This window comes from Acipenser ruthenus, chromosome 20 (assembly GCF_902713425.1).
Source record: "Acipenser ruthenus chromosome 20, fAciRut3.2 maternal haplotype, whole genome shotgun sequence".
NCBI classification, from domain to species: domain Eukaryota; kingdom Metazoa; phylum Chordata; class Actinopteri; order Acipenseriformes; family Acipenseridae; genus Acipenser; species Acipenser ruthenus.
In genome coordinates, this window is record NC_081208.1 from 27,253,083 (window position 1) to 27,278,494 (window position 25,412).

The 25,412-nt window shown below is 37.6% G+C and overlaps 1 pseudogene; it reads left to right on the forward strand.

Moving 5' to 3' along the window:
* Positions 1-25,254, forward strand: part of LOC117425865 (T-cell immunomodulatory protein-like) — a 78,922-nt pseudogene extending 53,668 nt beyond the window's left edge.
* The last annotated feature ends 158 nt before the right edge of the window (positions 25,255-25,412 follow it).

Consider the following 25,412-nt stretch of genomic DNA (forward strand, 5'->3'; position numbering starts at 1 on the left):
TGTGCTGTGCCAGACAGTCTTGCAAATGTAGAGCCATTCCTTTAAATCAGCAGAGAGTAATCAGTATGCCGCAGAGCGCACAGTCATTTAGGTGACATATAAATGTGTCAGGCCAGCAAAGCCTGTTGAATAAGTGCATCCTTTAAAAAAAGTAGCTGGATATATTTTAAGACGATTACCACATCATGTGAAATGTCAAAGGGTTTCTGAATTGCTTTGCTTTTCTTCTGATGGCAAAATACAATTCTTCAGGTGAGAGCAGGGTTGGAATTTTAGTGCTGTTCTTCTTTATTTATTTTTGTAGTTATTATTTTGGTTAAACAAAATATTAAAATATGTATTAGTCACTAGACACTATTGAGAACTGCAGTGCCTCAGTATAGGGTTCTCGTTCAAAAAATGGGGACCCTTGTACACTAATAGTGTCCGTCTGTTCGTTCATCCGTCACACTCCGCATGGTAAACATGATAACTGCCTTGATTTTGTACCTTCACCAAACTTGTGTCATGCACTGCTAGTTTTGTTTAGACATTATAATCTGATTAAATTGATTTTATACAAAATCGTTTAACCTTTCTGATACTGTTTAGTACCTGATTATGTGGATCCTATTACAGGTGGACATGGGTACAAGTGTAAAATACCCAAACGTGTCCTAGATGTTACACTGTGTTAGACCTACCTGGTGGTTATGTTGCTGTTTCATTCACTTTGTCTTAAAAAATGTAAAGGCTTTGCTGTCAAGGGGGTTCCCACTGTGCTGGATACAGAATGTAATGACTGATTTTATATACTGCTGATGAGCTTCCAGACAGTGGTTACTGCAGTTAAACCCAAGACGTAATCAACCACAGCGGTATGCAAAACGTAACAGCCGTAGAAAGCAAAACCACCTCCATAACTTCTGGAATCATTTGCATACTCAAGATTGCTGTGACCTTGATCTCGACAGGCAATTTGTTGTGCCATAAATGATTGGAGGGCAAAAGATTAAAAAAAAATGCTAACCAATGCTTTTTTTTTCTTACTTCCATTATTAACATTACTATGGGCCATCCCCCTTTTGTATTGTGCTTAAAATCTTTTGGTTATTTGCTTTGTGTGTGTGCTTGTTAATTCAGAATAATCCAAATACAGCTCAGCAGATAAACTGCTAAACTTGGTACCTTTGCTTTAGATCTGATTGAAGCTAGACCATTGGAATGTGTTTAAAACACAGGAAGTGGTTAGGTGCCTGGAAGCCCCTGCAATGTAATCTGTAGGACTGACTATTAAATACATTTTCTAAATATATACATATTCCAAATATGGTTTGCATTTGTAGAGTTGGGTATCATACTTCTGTATTCCAGTGTCAGTCTGCATCTCTGCAAAGAAGTTTAAATCATGATGAGAATGCTCTGAGATTTTATGGATCTCAGAGGGGGGGGCTTGTGGGTCAGCCTTTAATGAGATGGAGAAGTATTCAATGTTTTCCACAACGAATACCACTGAACCCCATAATAGTCAACAATAGGATACAAAAATCATTTCTAAATCATCCTGCCCCCCTTCAGATCATCTCTTAGAATAAAATTAATTATATTTGCTTAGGGAATCTGTCAATATGTCCTTCATAAGGCCAATTTACCAAAGATATTGAACTCAGCTTGTGAAGAAATTCTGGATTGTAGCCCATTCTGTTATGAAACTCATTAAGACATGATAAACCTGTTCAAATCCCTATCCTCAGAGCATTAGACATGCTGTTAAAATGTGAAATGAGCATGGTTTTAAGTTTTAATATTTATTGGGGAAGATAATAAAAATGTTGTTTTTTTTTTGTTCGTTTTTTTTACAGTGCTCAGTGGACTGTGTTCCAATGACTGCCCAAGGAAAGTCACATTAAGTCGCACCTACATCATTTTTAACACCATGTCCATCTGAAAGCTTTTAAGGATATGTACTGCATATGGCTTTGGCATGATAGTTGAAACCCACTAAAGGAGCTTGGAGTTAAAACACTACAAAATTATATAACAAAAATACTTAGTGTTGAGAGTGATTGCAGAGACAGGTCGGGACCTTTGCATGCTGTGAATGAGGTTGAATCTTATAGACAGATCTGTGTGCACCTCATCATTAAACTCAAATGAATACTCACTTAACATATATACCCTTCTACAGAAGGTTGTATTGAAGTCCAGATTGATGTACTGCATTCTTCTTGTAGCTATATTTAACAACAGGCACCAGAATTGGGACAATGGGACAAACAAATTGGGAAATACAGTTCTTGTTTTATTGGCTTCCAAATGCCATACAGCTGGCACAGGGTTAGTGATGATTTTAAACATTTTATAGCTTTTTTTTTTCATAATCATTTTGAGTTGTTCCTGATGCTCTTGTTTTTATTGATTTTCTTTTGCTTTTTAAAAAAATTCATACGACCTGAGAGAATGCTTTGACCTTTTTTTTTTAATTTAGTCGTCGCCAATGTTTTTTACCCCAGTTTTCATTTGCCCAATTATTATTTTTTATCCCGGTTCACTGCTGCAACCCCCTGGCGACTTGGGAAACAGAGGACAACACAGATCTGAATGGCTCCATTGCAGACCCGCAGGTGCCCTATCAGCCACAGGGGTCGCTGGTGTGCAGTGAACAGTTGATTGCCCTGCCGACCTAAACCCTCCGTACCTGGGCAGCGCTCGACCCTAGCAACCCCTGGTTGGCAATGACATAGCCTGGATTCAAACCTGCGATCTCCAGGCTATAAGGCACAACCTGCACACCACACGGAGCACCTTTACTGGATGTGCCACTCAGGAGCCCCTGCTTTTACCTTTTTTTAAAATCCCACAAGGTATCCATGTTGCACAACCACCTAATTCATATTTCATTGCTACCTGTAGCATCCCTTAACCCCTCACTGACAGTTCAAAGCATTACCCCAGGTCCCAGGTAAGGAAAGGTACAAATAAAAATGTTCAAATGTCATTTGAAGCTCTTTTAATATTATCCCCTTATCTTTCTAAGCAGTTTTGAAATTTAATTAAACTTTTTTCACATTAAATCTTAAACATACTCGTGACGTCTTTGATTCTACAGCTGTGCTCAATGCAGTTTAATCAAACTCATGTCCAGTAATACCATGCTTGAGCTACCCCAGGACCATCTTAAGTGATCAGTTAGTATAGTAATGTATCTGGTTGGGTTCTGTTATGTACTTGTGCTTGCAATGACACAGATACATAGAGATCGCTCCAGGAATTCCATTTACATCTCCTCAGATTCGCTTTTGTGTGCAATAAGATTGATTTCCCGGACAGCTCGGATCCCAGTGGCCTTTCCATTTATCCAGTGCACTTTCTTTTTTAGACGTTCAGGTTAGATTGATCTGTCCCGTGTTGCTCAGTCAAGTCAGTATGGTATTGTGCAGCTGCACCAAACCTATCGCTCAACAGGCTAAAAGGATTTTCTTCTGCGTTCATCACCTTCAGTTCTCATCATGCTGTGCAATATATAATGTAATTCCCCTCTCTGTCATTTCTTCGTATGGCATTCATTGGTCACACTCGGGTTTAAGGATCTATTAATACATGTCTAAAACATGTTAGTAAGTATGTTATAATCATGGTGTAATCATTAATAAAAACGTTATCATGCACTACAAGTAGATGCTCTTTTTAATTACTTTTATAACAGTTTTGCACCAGCCTGTAATTATCTTGGTTAACATTATAAAATATGTGTCGGTGTAAATAATGAACTATCTTTTCACAGAAGCTACAGTAGTTAATACATTTCTGCTGTGAATTCAAAATTAATGTCCAAGTAGCAGGTATCGGTACAAACTACGTTGAGATGACAAACGTCTTTGTCTGTTTTACTGAAGTAATGCAGTCCCTGTTTTTGTAAGGTTCCAAGTATAAAGGTAGACTTTTATAAATTTATGTTCTGCATTAGCCTCGAGAAAAGACACGCTACAGAGAATTATAGAGCAGTCATGAATGGCAGCATGTCTCTTCATTAGGGGTGACACATAATGAAGAGAGATTTTTGTCTTGAAAGCTTGTGTTTGCTCAGCTCTAATGAAAAGGTATCACTGTCTGTCAGATGTACTGCAGTACTGCTAAAACAACTCTATAAGACCTGGGGAAACTCTTAGGAGACCATGCTGCATTCAGATGAGTTTCCCATCTTGCGAAATTGAATGACTGGGAATAGCAATACCTAAATCCAGATAACATTCAGAGAAAAAAACAATTTGCAGCCATTCGGAAGTGACTGGAGTTTGTTGTCAGTTATACAGTGTGTATGTATATGTATTTGTGACTCTACCAGGATATTTTGTTCTGCTGTCATTCTTCAAAGTACTGAGACATTCCTCCATGCAAAACAGAATTTATCCCATGGTTACAGTATATCGGCATTAAATCAGTAAATATAAAACGTTGATCACTGTGGGATGTGCTTCAGGACTTGTAGCCTTTAGGGGTTAATAATGTTCTTGTGGTGCTATTCACTGAAGCAGGGAGTGTCTATAAAGCCAGGTACTCAATATCTGTTGATAAGAGATATAGATTGGGTGAAGGAGTGAGGGTCTCAGTGGGAAGGGTTTTGAGGCTCATTCCATTCAAACCATGTGTCAATGTGACCTTTCAACTCTTCCAGCCCTAGCTGCTGTCTCTGCCTAGATATGTATGTATTTATTTGGAGCTGCTTACAATTTAATAACAGTATCTCGTGGCTTCTTTATAGTGTCCTACCCCTTGGCTAAGTATTTATTTTTTTCATGATTTCTTGGCTCCCTCAGTTTCTCACGTGGTTGCTTTGCTGAAAGGATAATGATACTGAACCCCCCAAACCCTTATTGAGTCCCTGGTCTAAAGGTGACCCATAGCTCTTCTGATATCACATCAAGTAGCTTTTGAACTATGGGTGTGGCCTTGCAAATGGAGTGAGGTATATGTGTCCCAACTGACTAAAACTAAAACAAAGACCAAATAATAATAATTTCAATCTCACAAAGTTATGGCCACTATTCAAATAAGTTCAAAAGTTATAGTCTTCTTTTGACTGTGAATTCATTAAACAATGTGCTTATGAAGGACTGGGAACAACATTCTGACACATGGATCCATCAGAAATTAAATATTTACCTCTTCATCCTTGATTTACTATCAGTTTCAGTCCATGAATATTTTGTGGGTTCCACCTTACTCAATTATTTAACAGAACGGAAAATATATTATTTAATGAAAAATAAATGTCACTTGTGGTCCCTGTAGGCTCTGGTGGCATCAACTCAGTTCCATTGAATTTGGCTTTGAAACAGTTTCTGAAAACACCATCATGTCTACTATTAGTACCTCAAGCATAATTGCTTGGAAATAGTGAATTTGATGCAAAATAATGTTCTTACCATGTTATTGCTAAATCCTGCATTCGCTTCTCATTGTCAGGCATGTACAAGGCATAACACTTTAGACTTTCTCCTAAGGTAGCATGCTGCCAGGGCTGTTTGGAAGCCACTTTTAGTGCCTCCCAAGTGTACAGAAAAGGTATACTATATTTGGTGGCTATTTCAATTAAAGCAATATAGGCTATACATTTTACACCAATTTCCAAATACTGTGTTGGGGTTATGATGTCTATTGGACTTTGGTTGTGCTATACTAAAATAAAAAGAGATGCCTGTTTTGCATGTATAATTATGACCGACTGTGCCTTTTGTTTTCATTGCAGCCCTTCGGAGTGAATCAGCCCGGACCTTATGTCATGTACACCTCAGTCGACTCCAACGGATATCTCAAAAACGCATCAGGTAGGCCAAATGAGAAACATGGTGCTTTCTGGTGCTGATCACCACTGCCTTGTTAGCATAATCTGCATTCCATTTACAAAGCGAAGGCTGAGCAACATGCTGATTATAGCGGTACAGAAAACAAATACTGCTGTCAGAAAGGACAATGATTCATTTGGCAGCTCAGAAGTGAATACCCACAATCTGCAGGGATTAATGAATGCCTTCATGAATCCTATTTTTTTATATAATAGTATAGCCACCCACTTGGCCAAGGTTACTATCTCAAGCCAACAATAAAGCAAGTGCTGTCTTTAAAAAGGGAGGGAAACAGATTGTTTAATTTCCATCTGCTTATTAGTTTTAACAGCTTCTGAACACAGCAGCAGCTGAATGGTTTGGGAAATGAAAAGGGACAAAAAAGTAGATTTGCAGGAGAGATTATGTACTGTATTGTGGATCACTCAGGTTCAGAGTTGGACGCTTCTGTTTATTCCATCCAGTATTCTAAGAAAGAATGTAATAGATGAGCTTAATCAGGTTTTCTTCCTTGTGTAAGATAGATGTTTGCTGATCTTCTTTTTTTTTTCTCTTTCAGTTTTTGGTTCAAATGTTTATTAACAACAATGAGTCATTGGTATTGGATATGGCCATAGTAATAAATAGGATTATTGTGAGTTTACTACATTCTTTCATAATTGGGTACATTTCTACTTCAGATAGCAGTCATTCCCTATTGAACTTTCTTCCCTGCTTGAAGTCTTTTTGCTTCTCACTGTGAACAACATGGGCTTGCTCCTCTGAAAGCTCCCATTTAGTCCCATTACCTGATCTCTGCAATGTTATTAGTGTTTCTTCTTGCAGTTAATACTGTTTGTTATTAATATTTGAGTATTTAGGAACCGGTCAGAATTGGGACAGTAATACAATTAAATAAGAAAATGCAATGTTAAGCTACTATTTCTTTTTAAGTAAGACTGTGTTTCTCCATTTCTACTGTTGATAAATATTTCAGAATGATTAAACTGATTCAATGTTGTTGATCCAGGACCCATATGAGGTCTTGGGAGACACAGCATGAAGAAAATAACTGCCCTGAAAGTAAAGATGTTTCTGCCTTGCTGGCGACAAGATTGGCAGTACTTTGTTTCGTTTTCCCTCTGAGGGACACTTCAGTTTGAAGGTAAACAGCTCTTGGAATGCAATGAAGGGCTCTACTCATTGCTAACTACATCCACTTGAGAGCTTGCTGTCGATTCACTGTCGTTCACACAATGTGAGATGCAGGTTTGTGCATTTGAGAAAGGAGAGGAAGACTCATGAAATTAATTGGATACTCAAGTTGATGTGAAGCAATTACCCTCCACTGTACGAATTAAAATGGTGTGCTGCTTTTTATACGAAAAATGAGAAAAAGCGGGTTGCGTAGTAGATTTATATTGGACCCTGACGCCCCCGATAAAACGAGGGAGTGGTTGTACAGTATTTGTTAGCCTTTTGTTTTTCTATGGGTCACTCGCTATATCGCGGCCCTCAATATATAGTGGATTTATATTGGACCCCGACACCGGCGATATATCGAGTGGGTGGTGTACTAATAGCCAGAAAATACTTTTCCCCTTTTTTTTATAAATATATACACATATACAGACTGTATATAAAGGTTTTACTCCAGTGAACATTGTTGCAAGTCATTCTCGTTTTAAATTAGGAGGCAGTATTATTCTGCAAATCCCTCACATTGCCTAGGGCAGACCCATTTCCCTTCCTTTAAGTGCATCAGCCTTTTTAAAACTGGGGCATTTTATGATTGGCACTGAAATGTATCAACAGCTGTGGCTGACTGAGATAATGGGGTGGCCTTTAGGGTGGGGGAATTGAAATTGGAATGAGGAATTTTTTTTTTTTTTCTTTTTAAGTTTTAGTTTTATTAAGAGCTGAGGGGTAACAGCTCCCCCTAACAACTCTGCAAGCACACCTCAGTCCTATTGTGTGGTGGTTTTGGTAAATGGACAGTTAAATTCCACTTGTGACATGAAAAGTTTTCTTTTTTCCTAGTCACATAGATTCCAGTGCTAACCTGGAACCAAGCTTGGGACTATTAAAACTATGACGAGATTCCGCTGCAGTATTAGTGGGCAGAGCCACGCATTAGGCACCATAGCTCCAACATGAATACCAAGCACTGACCCTGGGAAGTCATCAAATTAAATTCTATTCTTAGACAAGCCCCTGACTTGTTTAAGTTTACATCTCTGTAGAGCATTAGTATTCATGTGAAGTTTACCTGTGTATGCTGACAGTCTGTACCAATTACAGCACGGCAGTATAACACTGATGGGATCCGTTGCCCCCTGGGTGTTGATCTACAAGCAGGGCATGCCTTTTCTTTACAAGTTCTGAAACAAATTCTGCCTATCTTGTGTATTTTTTAAATGTTGGGATGATATATTGTATAATCAATTTACCAGCCACATCAGAAACCGATCCAGACAGGATTCCTATTAGTAATTAGTGCTGTGTTAGGAGATTGCTAATAGGTTGAATTGTTCACTGCTTGTTTTGCACTAAAATGACTAATTTATGCTTAAAGGCTTTCTAAAATCTTTGAATATGAACCACACATTCTAGACCTGCCTTTTGTTGATGAGTGGTAAAAAAAAAATCTTGTTGTATGTTATACAAACAATGCTGTCATTTGAGCATTATCAACATTACAGCAAATCCATACAATGTAAAATAGTGCACATATTAAAAACTAAATTAGTTGGGGTTATACAATATTAAGATGTACTTTAAGGCATCCAACACATCTGTATATAAATCCTATATAGTGTCAAGTCATTCACAAAAATATATATTATTAAATCCTTTTATCTTAAAAGATGCACAACAATATAAATATAACTGCAGGTTTGATGGATGAACAGGTTCAGTATTGTCTTAAGAGACAACTAGAGTTGTATTTCTTTTTTTTTTTTTTTTTAAACCTGTCTGGGCATAAAAAAAAACAAAAAAAAAAACATGTTGTTTGCATCCTGAAATGAAGATTGTCAAGCTCTTGTGGTTATAACTACTATTAATTGGGGTAAAATGACACCTTCATTGACATACGTGTCTCTTCCATTTTAAGGCTGAGGCGCTGCAGTGAAATCCGGTTGGAAGTCCTCTCATGTTCCTTCCCTTGTAGCCGCAGGCCTCATAATCCCACGGGGGGCGTTGGTATTCTGGGCTGTCCGTCTCCCACCCTTGGTGTGCACCAAGTTTGGCGCCAAAACTGTGAATCCATGCATAGAGAAATAATTTGACATTCTCTCTCTCTCTCTCTCACACTCACACACACACACACACACACACACACACACACACACACACACACACACACACACACACAGAGGGTTTGTGACAGAGTGATTTCCCCCCTTCCCCCCACCCCCAGTATCAAGCCTGCCTCCAGGAGGCACATTGGAAGACTTCATGAGTCTGTGAGTGTGAGCCAAAATGCAATGTATCTAATTGACCTACAGCTCTAACTGACCTTTGTGTTGACAAACCAGACATTGTTTTGGTTATAGTAACATTTAGTACAGAAGTGAAGTTTGTTGGCTAATATTCCTGGGTGAGAGTATTACTCTGTATTAATCATTACAACCCTATATTATTTTTTTATTTTTTATTAGTAACCACATAAATATTTGCCAAAAGTATCTACACTACCTTGCATATTAAATAAACGTATATGATATATTGAATATGTTCAACAATTTTTGTTTATTGCTATTTAGACATTATTTATTTACCATATTTATTAATTTCCGGAAAGGTATTCTGAATTGTCTTTATAAAAATGTTGTGAACAGCCTGATACAGTACACATCAGCATTGCCACAACATCCACTAGTACTCTCTCATATTTCCAGGGTATGACGAATCCTATTTGGATTGTGTTTGGGTTTATTTGCTCCAGTTCAATTCACAGCTCTTGAAAACCATCTGGGGAAATGAGGTCAACAAGTAATCTATGACCTTGGAACCACAGCTATTCCTAATAATCTGTGGTTCAAATGAGGGGTTAAATAGCTCTAGAAACCTGAAGAAATGTTACAGTGTAGCTGTCGCCACACTGAGCTATGTGAAGCTCTATAAAGTGTCTTGAGAAATTGAAGGATGTTTCAATGCTGCTGCAAAGCGTAAACCAGTTGATGTTTTATTTATTGACATAGAAACTTGAGGCCCAGCTATACTCAGTGATTCTTTTCTGTATCCAAATGAACAATTTAGTTGTGAAGGCTGCAAAGCAAACTTGTGTACGGGGACAAAGAAAGACACCTTTTTATAGTTTGTCCATGCTTCCTTTTTGACCAGACTGAAGCCTCTGCTAACATTACACATGCACCCAGTAAAGTTTTGAATTTAGTAAAGTTTAATTCAAAATCATTGACAATCAAAAGTGTATCTAATTTATTCTAAGTTTAATTTTACTGCATCATTTCAATTTTCTCCATCTCTGTTATTGTACCGTGAAATGCATTGCTGTCTGGGTCACTATACCTGGATCCTTACGCTACCAATCTTACTTCCCATCCCTCAGGGTTCAAATAAAAGCTTCTGTAACGCCTCTAACACATCGGTAATCCAATTCCATTGCTCAGGTGTTTAAATCTCTAGGGTCAAAATCTATTCTCCGTTTTCTAGCTCTGATCGCATGGATTGTTACAGTATGTATTGCCTGGGGGGTTTGTTCTATAAAAAGCACTGTACAAAAACAACATTTTGTTCTAAACCAGCTCTGAAACCAAGTTCTGCCTATCTTGTATATTTTTGTGGTGATGATATACTGTATAATCAATTTACCAGCCACATTAGAAACCGATCCAGACAGTATTCCTATTAGCAATTAGTGCTGTGTTATTGCTAATAGGCTGAATTGTTCACTGCTTGTTTACAATATAAATGGTTTACCCTACTTAATGGAAAGAAAAATCTTTGGCCAAGACTGTATAAAAACTGCATTGTCCCTCTGAGACCATGGCTGGCAGGTTGATGAATGGAGCATCTCTGATGCAGGTCTAGAAAAAGTTTCATGTCACATGCACCCCCGGTCTGTCTTTCTAAAAGCATGGCGCTCTGAAGGACAAAGGAAAGCTGGGGAGTCCGATCAATAGCCAACTTCTGCCAATTCAATTGTCTTTAATGGGGGAATTAGTATGATGTTAATAAGTGAAGTACTAAAGAGAACCCCCTCCCTCCCCCGTGCTCAGCCCCTGTTCCCCCAGGTTTGCAGCAGCCAGAATGAAGTAAATTGAAACTGTTAAAATCTGCAGGATTCAGCCAAGCTAACCAGCTGCAGCGAGGAGAAGGATTATTATTGATCAGGGCTTTGTACGCTGAGTGATTTTGTGCTTTCTGCAGTCAGACCATTACATTCTGCTTGTCTGATAAGAAATGCATGGAAGCAAGGTAAGCACAGCTACAGGGAAGCTGGCATATTGTTTAGGATTAGCGAGTGCCATGAGAACACACACACACACACACACATTGCTCCAGCCATTTGACAGATAAATCCCAGAAACAGATTGATGGTAAAAGCAGCACCCACACAAAACCATTATTATTCAAAACAACAGAAATGCAATCTATTTGGGCATTAACTCTACAATACTGGTAATACAAATCATTATAACTACATAAAGATCATTAAAAAATGAATAGAGGAATATTGTATTCTTAAAGATGCAGTAATGTATTGTATAATGCTGAAACAATTGAACAATACTCCGTTCATTAAGTGAAATGATGAATTGTCACAAAGACGGCCAGAGTGGGTGGCGTCAGACCAGAAGCAGGAAGGAATACAAACACAGAGACTTGGATTTTGGTTAGGCTGAGCGCGTGATCGCGCTCAGCATTTAATAAACAGACAGAAAATAAAAGGTTTGAAACAACAAAAACACAGGACACGGCACTACACGCCAAAATAAAAAGACAAACAAAACGGACTAAACACTTAACAAACGGTGCACGGAGACGAACAAACACGGTGAGTACAAACAAAACACTTATTGATTATTATTTTACTTTACGTTTCTCCTTCTCTCTTTCTCACCCGTTCTCCACTCTCGAACACCCAACCACGACTGAGTGAAAATGTGCATCTATATATACTGTTGTGCTGGGATTCAATTACTAATTAATTATTCACTTGAATCCCAGCACGTGAATTAATTACGTGAAACCCCGTGTTCACATATTACATTTAACCAGCACGTGAAGTGATTTGTGCTCTCCTCGTGCCTAAATACAAATCTACACTTTTTAAATATACGTGAAACACAGACCCGTTTATATCCCGTGTACCAATCTATACACCAACATTAACACACGCAACATACAACACAGAACACACAAATGCACACAGGGGCGGGGCACTTTGCCACATGAATGTAAAGCTAATGGCATATCATCCTTCAGTAAGTCTTGAAAATCTTCATTTATTATTATTGTTATTATTATTATTATTATTACTATTATTATTATTATTATTATTACTATTATTATTATTATTAATTTGTTTTTTTACCATTCAGACACTCATTTACAAATATCTTGCAAAATGTATGCAATATCACCAGATTTTTCAACATCTCAAAACAGTTTTTTAAAAAGCACCCTATTTAAATAATTCAAAAGGCAGCTGTTTTAAATTTTCTAAATGTGCTCTGATCCATCTATCCTTCTGTCACACTGCACAGAGTGAACCTGGTATCTGCCTTAAATATTAAAGAATGTTCTCCTAGCCTTCTTTATACCTCTCATTTCCAGCAGAGAGGTTATGAGGACCTTTCTTATGTGTGTGCAGTGGTTTGATCAGATGCCATTTTAAGTCTACTGAATAGACTTCTTAATCTCTCTTAACTGCTCTATTTTCGAGTCTCTTTCTGTTATCTGAAGTTGAGATGGGAACCTCAATCCACAGGCAGTTTAGCTTGAGTAGGCTATTGTAACAAGGGGAAGTGTTATATGTGTGGGTCGTCGCTGGATAATAATAGGTCAGACAGAGCATTGGGTGTTGACACTGCAAGTTCAGGTAACGTGACAGGTGCTGCATTTGAGCCGAGTATATCACTTCCTCTGTGTATGTCTTTCATAATAAGTGGTGTACACAGCTGATACACATTAGCTCCAACAGTAAAATGGAATGTTGTTTCCACTCATGGCTGTCTAATGTGATTATAGTCGACCATGCTAATTTGACATGAATAATGTAGATGTGTCTATAATGTGACGGGTTGTTTCAGTATAACCAGGTTTTGAGTTTATTTACTGTTTTTGGACATTCTCTCACATGGTCTCACATTCTCCTTCCCAAGCCTTTAAGATAATTCTCTAAGTACCTACGTATCTCTGTTCTCTTATTAAATATACCACAGTAAGAAGGACTGGATAGCGCTCTATGGATAGAGCACCATATCTCCACAAGCCACACCACTGTGTTTTGTGATAGATCAGTGTCTAAATCTTTTCCCATTGTATAAGCTGTGAACAAGCTTCAAAGCCCTTGTATTACACAGCTTCGTCATTGTACCACTTCATCTCATCCTTAGATCCAAATGTCATGTTACCAGCTACTGTCATCATAAATGTTGATAATTAAGGAAATCACTGTTTCAGCAACAGTGAATTCTAAGGATCTGGTTCCTTCCATTAAGATCTAACTATGCATCACAGGAATGCAGCCGCAAGTTTACTTTCTAAACAACATAGCAGGTGCTGTGCATCCTTCTGTGAAAATCTGATTCAGCTGCACTTCTCTCCAGGCCTTTGGCTTGCCTCAGCTAGAGTATTAGAAGCTTGGCAATGTTTTGGAAACAGCTTGTGAGTCTAGTACGTTAGTTTAGAAGGGAATACTTTATAAGACAGTCATAAATTATTCAGGGGCTTGTGCCTAGGTTTTGTAATTGAAATAAATAATGTGATAATCACTTTGCTCTTGATACAAACCCTATAAGTCATTCTGCTGGCATTTACATCTGTCCCTGAAATAAGTTGGTATCATACCCCTCATATTTTTTCGAAATAACTGTTTTCAAAGATGTTATTAGCATAGCGAGATTGTTTTTGTATTTGGAACTACAGTGGCTGTGCAGAATTCCTTTGTCGTTTAGAGGATATTTGAAGTCATCATTTATCTCTGAGCCCTGTGGCTTTTTATTGCCTGTTAAATGCTGGAAATACATCCCCATGGCTGTGGTACCAGCAGATGCAAGCTGCTCAGTCAAGCCAAGTCAGGCCAAGTCAAGCCCCGGTGTAGCTGATTTGGAGCAGTTGTGTTGGAAAGATACCTTGTCATCATTACAACATTCTGTCAAAGAGCCATTCACTGTGTGAATATGTGATAATGAGCTGCACAATATAATGAATTCTATAGCAGAGAGGAAATACAAAGCGGCTATGTAATTAGAAATCATATTTGAAAAGTGAGCCTTGTAATGATATTTGTTTGGAAGAAACTCCGACAGGAACATGCTGCTTCTGTTATCGTAAACCATTGTATGGAAATTGTTCAGTACACGGGCAAGCTGTTTCTTCACAGTGTCGTTTTAGATTAAAGGAGGCTATAGCAACCACCTCCAGCCAGGGGAGTGGGATTTAGAGGCCCTTTAGACAGGTGACCCCTCATTCAAAACAAGATTTGTGAAGACTGCTGACAGCCAGGAGTACATTATGGAAATCATATTGGTCCCAGGACATGAAAACTGTCTAACTTTGAAATGGGAACCTAAATGCACAGGAAGTTTGGACTAAGTACCTTGCATAAGGTAACATTAGATTGTCAAAAATGAGTGCTAAATGTTGTCTGTAAAAGCAACCTCTTTAAAATGACTGATTGAGAACCAAAATATAAAGCATTTGTATCCTTTATCTTGCTTCATGTTCTTTAAATTGTGAAAAAACCACTGTTCTTGGTCAGTGGTTGAGCTGATAACTACAAGTGGGTGGGATCTTTTGTGCTCGTAAATGCCTTGAACACTTAGCTTCAAATGGAAGGCGTGTAAATGACTTGAACAAGATGGAACTGAATGAGTGGATTTAGATTGGGCAGCGTTTAGAGTGCTTTGTAATGAAAGTAAGTCAATGAAAATGATGGGTCTAATGTTTTTACTTGAAATGAGACTGGATGAACAGTCAAAATCAATAGCCTAAAAAAGCATTGCAATTTTATCTCCTTTTTTGTCCAAGTACAGTATGGGGTGCAGTTCTTTTTAAATGCTGCACCAGTAAATTCATTGATTGGTCCTCGCTTGTAAGAAACTAAATTCAACTTAAGCCTTCCATAGCAAAAAGTAACGATTTCTGTGATTGATCTGATTATAATGGCTTTTACACAGAGAAGATTAACACAGCTGTGTTAGGGTTGAATTATTATTATTATTACTGGGCAGTTTCGATTCTGTAAATATTCCTCACAGAAGCTGCATGAGAGAAAGATGGTTATTAGTATTATCTTTTACCACCTTGCATGATTGAATATGGCAATTTTAAAGTATTTGTTATTTTCTTTCTTTATTTATTTTAATATACGTACTTCAGGTCTGGTGCAGCATCATACATTTTTTTAAAACATCCAGAAGGTGGTGGGGCTCCCGAGTGGCGCTCCGCGTGGAGTGCAAGATGCACCCTATAGCCTGGAGATCGCAGGTTTGAATCCAGGCTATGTCATTGCCGACCATGACCGGGTGTTCCCGGGGGTGGCGCACAATTGGCCGGCAGAGCAATCCACAGTTCACTGCAGTGGAGCCATTCAGATCTGTGTTGTTCTCCGGCACTATAGGTCTGATGGCTTGGCAGGAACACGTCTTGTAGGATGCGTGTTTCAGCCTCCGTTTTCCGAGTCGCCGGGGGGTTGCAGCGGTGAACCAGGATTAAAAACAACACAATTGCCGATTCTAAATTGGGGAGAAAACTGGGTTAAAAATCATTGGCAACAACTACATTTAAAAAAAAGAAAGAAAGAAATTAAGAAATAAATAAATAAATATCCATTTGTATTGCAGATCTAGGCTGCCAGCTGGGTATATTGCAGGGCTGTCCTGTGGAAAGTGTCGACATAGAGTTCCTATGCAGGGGTCTAACATGTTCTTCTCTATAGCAGAAGTCTCCTTGGTGTTTTTCTTATTTTACATCCCCATCATTCTACCTCACCTTCAGGACTGAACTTTGCTCCTGTGTAGCTTTGTATATACAGTATAAGTCAGAGATCACTTGATTTTCAGCACATTAGCAGCCAAAGCCTTAAGTACAGAGGCAGTGCACATTGTGGAGTAAATACAGGATCCAGTTGTTCTGTCCTGGTATTACTATTTACACATAGTTGTTCCTATATCACACTTAAATTAGCTTCATTTCAGGCATTCACTGCAGCCTGATTACCAAGTAATTCCTCACAGAAGTAATCAGGCTGCAGGACATTTTCTATGCAATAATTTAGTAGTATGATGTTAAACGTGAGCATTATGTTGCATCTGATTACAGATAATGAATATGTACCAAGTGTAAACCAGATTTGCTTTTTTTTTAACCCGTTTCTCTCTAGGAAGAGCAAGAACAGTAGCATAATAATGAATCCAACAGTTTCTTCAGCAATAGTTCCTTAGCAAGTTCTGTAAACTGAATGTCATAATCTTGAATGGTTTACGTGGAATATGTATCTGCAAAATGTATATTGTGTCAGTGTTTGTGATGTGTTGTTGGTTTACACAGTGATTTTATTTGCATTTTAGCCGGACAGCTAAGCCAGTCGGCCCATTTTGCCTTACAGCTGCCCTATACTGTGCTGGGTTTGGGACGCAGCGCTAACTTCTTGGATCATCTGTATGTTGGGATCCCACGTCCCCCGGGAGAGAAGGTAATAGCAGCTTGTCCACAGAATATTGCATCTCGTTACCATTAAAAAATAATTTCACATTTTTAGAAATACAACAATGAATCAATCATTGATCAGCAAGGTATTGTTTTGCTAGACTCAGTTAAACTTTCATTGATCCCTTGTGTGCCGAATTTGAAGCCTCACATACCCAGTAACGTGTATTTCGGTGTGTGTTGCATTACTGCAGTGCTTCCGTTTGTATTTCTTTTCTCTAATAGATTGTACGTATTCTTGCTTTATAATTATAAAGTGTTCTCAATAAAATGTCGTATTACTTTGTGTAATGATAATAATTGATTAGGAAATGATTGCTGATAGCAAGTGTTTATTACTGTCCTAAGGTAAATCAGAAAGCTCCCTGACAGTTTCTAATATTCCCCATGTGGTCTCTTTCAGTTATCCTTTTAAACATTGGTAATTATGGCTTTGAAATACCATCATAATTCTTTGAATACTCCCTGAACGACTGATCTTGAGTTAAAGCAATGTGCCTGTTCTGAAGATAAAGGCTTCTTCACTCAAATAGAACAGAAGTGCAGATTTCTCTTTCATTTGCTGCAACCATTATTTCTTCAGACGTTTACATTACCATAACCTCAGATGAAAGTGGACAAAGGCTTTTACAAGTCCTAAGTGTGGTTCATTGTAATTCCACATCTCTCTTTCTGGACAGTTGACATTTTCTGCTGTTTTACACGTACCTGTTTTGTAAAGAAATTAAAAAGCATTTCATGTTCTTATTTAAATGATTTAGCAAAATGAAATCAGTAATATAACCTATTTTTGTAAATGTATTTGTTTATTTTCTTTATAGTGCCCCTCACTTATATTTGCAATAATTCTGAGTGGTTCTTATTGCATTTACTAAACTACTGTGTTTGGTTTTTTTTTCTTTTCTTTTTTAAAGGAGTTCATAAATAATGTGCTTTGACTATTTAGGAGTTTAGAGCAGCTCAGTTCTAGCCTGCCATAGACCTATGTAATGTAGGATAGATCAACCAAAGTGTCTTTGTGTTAGTAAGTGCCAACAACATCGACACTGCAGTATACTACCAGATAAACAAAAGGAAACTTGATCCAGAGAGCCAAATCACTTGGGTAACCGATGTCTATGATAGGCAACTCGAAATAAAGAGCATCTACTGAACTCGCACGAAAGCACCTTAACACAATGCTTGGTTTTCCAGGCTATCCGAAAACAGGAGTGGACTGCAATCATCCCCAATTCTCAGCTGATCGTCATTCCCTATCCCCACAACAACCCACACAGGTAAATCACTGCAATTAAACCCATACCTATACTCAGTGACTATGCTTTTAATGAATAAAATGGCATAATGTCTGCTAACAGCTCGCGGTGGATTTGTGGTTTTCCTTTTTATACAGGTTAGTCACCTCTGGGACCTGTGTTTGCTTTGATCCCCAAGTTACAGAACCATAAATCATGTCATCCTGATGGATGTTCAAGAAAATCTGCTGTGGAAAGTAGACATTGTAAAATTGTCTAAAATGTATGGTTTTCATCCTCGAAAGCCTATGGTGGGACTGCTTATACCATTTTGAACAGGAAAGCAGTGGCTTCTCAACATACATATATGTGTGTGTGTTTTATTTATATTTAGGCTTGCTACTAATCGATTTTTATTTTTTTGCCAAATCGACAATTAATATCAATGTTTATTTTAGATCTTTATTTTTCAATTGAAGCAGACAATGGGTGAAATCGACCTTTATGCATTAAATAAAAGGCTTTTTATGCCATTGAAAAACATCTCATTTAGCGAAAACACCTTTGTCATAAAAGACTGAAATTCAACATGCAACAAAACCATGGTTGCCAACATTCTAATTGAAATAACGTTTGGTCACAGCGCACTATACCTTGAGGTCCTACGCAAATTAAAAAATTGTCTCAAATAAATAGTACAAAACGCAGCATATAAAAGTGTATTCACAAACTTTTATAGCATAAATTTGCGAGTAAAAATAATATGTACAAAACAAAACATTAGATAGTTGAACAGAACTAATGTGCACTTACTATTCAGAGTCTGAGCTCCCCACTCACCTGTTTCAGATCTGTCAGAACAGGGTGAAACTACATTACTAACAGACCGCTGAGATGACTGACAGTGACTGACTCCCAGCCATTCAGAGCGGAATGGAGACGGGACAGACAGCACGTATAAAAACTACACAAACTAGAGAGGATTTCTAAATGATTATTTTTGGTAAGAAAATAAAAAATACAGAGTTTATCCTATATAGATTTATTTAAGTCGAACTCTTTTTTGGGGGGACGTTTCGACGTTTAATGAGTTTTACCGATTAAGATCAAAAAGTAGCAAGCCTAGTTATATTATTACTGAACAGGCAAAAAAAAACAAAAAAAAACACGTGGATTTCTTCTTCAAGCCCGATAACTGATGTATAATAATTTCTAAAAACACTGAGTCGTTCCATGAAAAAATCAGCACAGAAACTAGCATGTTGAATCCACATTTTAATTAAAATCCTTAATTGAATGACCTTTTAAGAAGATTATTTGAAAATGTGCAATTCTTTGATTTGTATGTATTGAGTATTTTGCACAGATTTTCAGGGTCAACGGTTAATCGGTTTTATTTTCATCAAAATAGGATCTCCGAGATCTATTATCGCCAATTTCTGAAAGGCAGCAAGTTTTTCCAATAAAAAGCAGCCCAGATAACACGTTTTGTGAAAATATAAGATGTTGTGTTAGGGGTGTCAGCCCAAATACATTTAGTAATGACCAAGTCGTGCCTGAATACTGTGGTAGCCACTGCAGTTCTTCCTCTTTTTTAATTACTATGTAGACCTAATCCTTTTTCTTTTTTTTTTTTTTAACTTCTTGAGGCTGCTGTAGAAATATTTACCCACATCAGCTGAACAATTCAGGGGGAGGTTAAGGTTTTAGAAGTAGGTTTTATCAACCGTCTAAGTGATTTAATTCTATTTCATTCTGACCGCTTGGACTAATTTTGGAGCTTACAAATATCAGAGCAGCCAAACAGGAATAGATCACACCATCTTATAGGGTTTTTTTATTTTTTATCAGGGGCATAAACATATCCATATAATCATTAGTCTGTGGAACCCGGAGGATGGGGTTCCAAATTAAAGAAGAAAAAATGTAGTGGCGTAGGTGTGATAATAATTAAGAACTTGCTATTAAAGCTGTGTTTTGTGTGTTTTTTTCATGTACTTTAAAGGAAGGCTAAAAAGCAGATCATGAAAGATTTGGTTTCAAGCTGCTCATGACTATTATGTGTTGCTTATTATTTTTCTCTCTCTCTCTTTTTTTTTTTTCAGCTGGAGCGCCAAACTTTACCTAGTGCTACTAACAGCCATTGCACTAATTGCCATGTGTGTTTTCATCCTGACAATAACTGGCATATTGCACTGCAGGAGAAGGTAAGTGCTCTGAAGTATTAATTATGCTTTCACTGTAACATCCATTCTGTTCTTTGAAACTACTGGTACAGTTCTGTTCCAATTAAAAGAAAACCGACACAGTGAAAAGCTTATTCACATGCACCACAAGACAATGTTATGCCCCAAGAACAACTTTTATACTTTCTATAATCATGCTCAAATTATTGCCCAAAGTCTGCCAAAGAAGCAATCTATGGTTTAAAACATTACAAAGCAGGCCATTAGCGACACCATAAGAAAAATAACATTGAAAAGTCATGGCAATACCCTGTATTCTGTTTACATAATCCTCTACTCCACTTTGACCTACACATATTTAGTGACATAAATGTGACACTAAATTTTCACAGTTTTGTTTTTTCAAATGGATAGACGGCAGATATTCTTACCATAGCTAAGGATCTTTTTTCATACCGTTGATTCTGAAATCTATCCTAAACAAATGTCCGCTGTAGGAAAACAAAATCTCATTTGTGCCATGTCACAACAATGCTGTTAAAGCCATCCGAATGCCTCACACTGCAAAGCACATGAAATAGCTTTGAAGCAAGGGAATTAGGAATGCTGAAACCATTGCCCAGCTTAAGCCAGTTCACCAGTTTTAAAATAGGATTCTGCATCTCCTGACTACAATTCCTAAGACTTAAGTTTGGAAGGCAGAACATAAAGCAAGGTCTGATGTTAGTTTTCACTTTCTTAAGCAATGGAAAGAGCAGCCGCAAACCATAAAAAAAAACCTCTTATCCTGTTTGAAACCTTGTTTGGGAGTGCTGATGGACTGCAAACTGAACTTGAAGTGGCAGTAAATAAATTACAGCAGCTTAGTGAAGAAGAAAAAAAAGACAAGAATTACAGATTTATCAATAAATACAGCCCAGAGGCTGAAGACCCAGTACAACCTTGAGGTGCGTCACGGTGTTCCTGCAGACAATTAGAACCAGGTGCTTTCTGCTGGTCAAGAGGAGCTGGAAACCTTGCGTCAGCAGTGACAATGAGAGGGGGAGATTTAGAGTGTTCAAGGACATGCTGCTGCCACTATCTGGAAATGCAGTTGTTACGCAACCCCAAAATATATAGTCCTGCAAAATACAACTTTACCCCAGAAATAATACCAGTTTTAATTAACTTAATGTTTGGGTTTCTTTCATACAAGAAAAATACAAAATATTATTTTAAATGGAAATATATTGACCTGTGGTCAACCATGTAAATTAATTAAGTCAACCCGTTAGATCTAAAATTATAGATTTACATTAACATTACCAAATAAAGCAGGTTTTTATTCTGTGATTCTGTACAACATGTATGGGGCGTGTGTGTGTGTGTCTGTCTATATATAGGCTCCTTGTTATGTGGTCAGAAGAGAAGTGGAGCCCCTTGCAGCTGAATTACTGCCATTCAAAATTAAGAAGAATATAGCTAGTGTCTTGCCAGCAGTTTTTTAATTGCATTTTTGTAGATTGATGCTAATAATAAATAATGATAATTACCTTATTGTCCTTATCTTTGTATTGTCGTGAATAAGAGACTAAAGCTGCCGAGTTAAATTAAGTGCCATTAAATTTGCCATCCTCAGTCCTAAAAAAACAGCTAAATCTCCATCCTATTACAGCTGGGATGAGTAGCTCTTGGCACAGCACTGAATAGTGTTCGCTAAAGCAATACTTCTATTAAATGATACAACTACTGCACTGCTTTCATATAGTATTTGTAACCATGGCATATTCAATTGCTGAAGGCTTTCTAATATCTATGCCTGCCATTTCTGCTTTATCAGGTACTGGCTGGTATCCCTGTAGTCTTGTTCACTAGGCTGGCATTGATTTTAAATAATTAAATATACAGTAGTTAATGGTAGTTGTTCACAATTTAACATTGTGTGACATTTAAAAGCTCTATGAAAAAGTCATACAATGACATAGTGTGAGCTGTGCCAAATCTTTAATAGTGAAATGACACAAAAATAATAACTAGAGGCCACTGCAAATTTATGTAATTGAAGTCCATTAGCAAAGCTGTGCTTTTTGACATCAAGTGCAGCTGTTTGGTGTAATTCATTGTTAGGCACACCACAGTTGGGAAAAACAGTACAGTAATGCAAAACCAAAAAGATTGATTTAAAGTCAATATATTCAGTGCAGAATAAATGTTATTAGCTCTTATTCAAGCAATTCATTCTTTCTGTCTTTCTGGCTGAATTAAGTGTGATGATATCTACTTTAGAAGACACTTTGGCATTGTGGTTAGCATAAGGACCAAGATAATAAAGTTTGGGTTATAGATCAGCTCTTTGTGATTGACATCAAACCGCTTTTGCCTGATCTCCCAAACAAAAAAAAAATTGAACACTTGCCATATACAAATATCAAAGCAATATGTCAAAATGATAAGCCAATATGGAACCATAATGTAACAAAATAAAAAAAAAACAGTTACTGCATTTGAATTAACATAGATTGAAAGGTAGCCTAATCCAGACGGAAAAGCATTACTTCTGAATCTGAACTGTTCCAAGTAAATAATTCTGTTTATGAGAAACCTTACAGATTCAGCTCTATAGCTCTATCGCAGAATAAACTGACTCTGTCTTGGCAACAGGGAACTTGTTGCACTTAAGGCTGCTGTCTTTGATCACCAGTTTGATCTCATGTTGTGTTGCTCATGGAAATAAAGCCCTTGTTTGTGAGATGCCTGTCAGTGGAGCTTACGTTACACCAAAGATTCTTAATTATGTCAAATGGAAACAATGTACACATTGACATTCTCGTGATCACAAAAGCATTTCTGCAAACAATTAAGGTTATATTTAGGAATGTGTATAATAAGCAATACAAATCATATATTGAGATTGTCCTTAACACAGTTATAGAGTAATTTTAATGCAAAACAGTATCAGGTGACGGTAATATGCAAATACCTGTCATTACAGTGTATGGGGGCACCATTTGTTATGGATCCCATGAATTAATTTTTATAGAAATGTTCCCATGAACTAACTTTTATAGAGATGGTCCTCCAAAGGGTCATGCAACAGGCAGGTATCATTTTGTCTACAAAACTTGTCTTCATAAGACAAGCGAATAGGCCTGACTTGCCTATTAATATTATTGGAATATAATGATGATTATTAAGTTGTCAATGTGGTTGTACTTTAAGACCCAAGTGAATATGTTTGATATTGATGCTCCACTGCTTCCTGTGTTTTATTCTGTAGAAAGCGGACGACAGGGAGAAATGCCAGGAAGCTCACAGATTCCATTTCGATGCCATGTGAAAACCCAGAGAGTCCTATAATGGCTGTTTACCCGCTATTGGAACAAGGGCCTTCTGTCACATATGTCAATGGAATGGATGGTTAGGAACTGTGTAATTTTAAAGAATGTTTTGCTATTTATTAAGATTAATTAAAATCTGATCTGAGACCGCTTGACAGCTGCATTCAGTATTATGTTTACTTCACAATCAAAAGAAAATGGGTTAGGATTGACTGTACAACTGTTAATTATTACAAGAAGAGAAAACAACTGCACTGTATGTTGCTGAAACGTCAGCTTCTGACACATTTTCTGTTCGAGATTTTTAGCACCAAAAATATTATCTGATTAAAGAAAGAATTGTTGTTTTAACTCTTTCAACACTGCAGAACTATATATATAGGACTAAAAAAGGCAACTCAAAACTACAAACCGCTATAGTGTAGGAAAGGCAACTCAAAACTGCGAGCCGCTCTATTATAAGAAAGTAAACTATATTCCCAGTAGGAGACACCTAGAACTATTAAAATAGGTATTATGCAGTTAAGTTATTTAGTGTTGAAAGAGTTGAATAAGAAAAAAGACAAAAGCTTTTATTTTGATTTGAAGTTTTTTGTAATAAATTAACTTTGAACATTGACAAAAAATGTAAAATACCCCTGGGGGAGACATATCAAGATAATGTGTTTGTACTGTATTAAATGTTCATGTATTACACTGAAAGCAGCATGTGCATACAGTAAATTATGTGTTTAATTTAACAAGGATTTCAGGGTGTGCAGGATGCGCCCTATAGTCCGGACGTTGCCGGTTCGAGTCCAGGCTATTTTTTTGGCGACAGAGGACGGGTGCTCCCAGGGGACGGCGCCCGGGGGGAGGGAGGGCTAGGTCGGCCTGGGTGTCCTCAGCTCACCGCGCACCAGTGACCCCTGTGGTCTGGCCGGGCACCTGCGGGCTTGCCTGTAAGCTGCCCAGGATTGCGCTGTCCTCCGACGCTGTAGCTCTAGGTGACTGCATGGTGAGTCTGCAGTGTGTAAAGAAGCGGGTGGCTGACGGCACAAACTTCGGAAGACAGCGTGTGTTCGTCTTCGCCCCTCCTGAGTCAGCGCAGGGGTGGTAGCGGTGGGCTGAGCCTAAAAATAATTGGACATTACTAAATTGGGGAGAAAAACAATAAAAAAAATTATAATTGGAGACCACTAAAAAAAAAAAATGTACATATTGTTTCCATATTATTCTTCCTACACTCCAGGTTTTACATTCAGTAACTGGCTACAGTTCAGGCAAACTGAATGAGATGAATGGGACTGTGAGTTGCACTGTTCCATGGTACTTCCTGGAGCTGAACCCACTTGTAAAGTTATAGAGTCCTTTTCATAGACATTCATTCCTTAAGCTTTGTTTGCCAAGTTTTTTAATGCACTGTTATTAAAATCCATAGAAATGCCTTCATGCATTAAATTTTCTGTCACTGTATATTATTATTATTATTATTTATTTCTTAGCAGACGCCCTTATCCAGGGCGACTTACAATCGTAAGCAAAAACATTTCAAGCGTTACATTATCAGTATAGTGATCAGTTTGTTTTTGTATTTTGTAATTGAATGCAGAAGGTCACTAAGGCTAAGTAAATGTCTTGTATCTTACAAATTAGTGAAACCTATTCTGCTTATGCATTACTCATGCATTAACTTTTCAGGTATGGGGGTGTAGGTTGATGGTCTATTTGAAACAGATACAAAAATGATGTGTAATACTTTATTGTTGTGGTAATAACAAAATGCATGCAAACATTGCTGTAAAATTATTAAAATAATATACAACAAAGATTCTTAACCTTCAAGAGTATATCTCGCCGTTCCTCCATTATCAGTTCTCATACTTCAGATTTTCATATTTGCATACGATAGAGAAGCCTTAAACACAGCACTCCAACAAGATAATGCATTGGGCTTAATGACGCATGGCATTGCCCTGAGGCAACAAA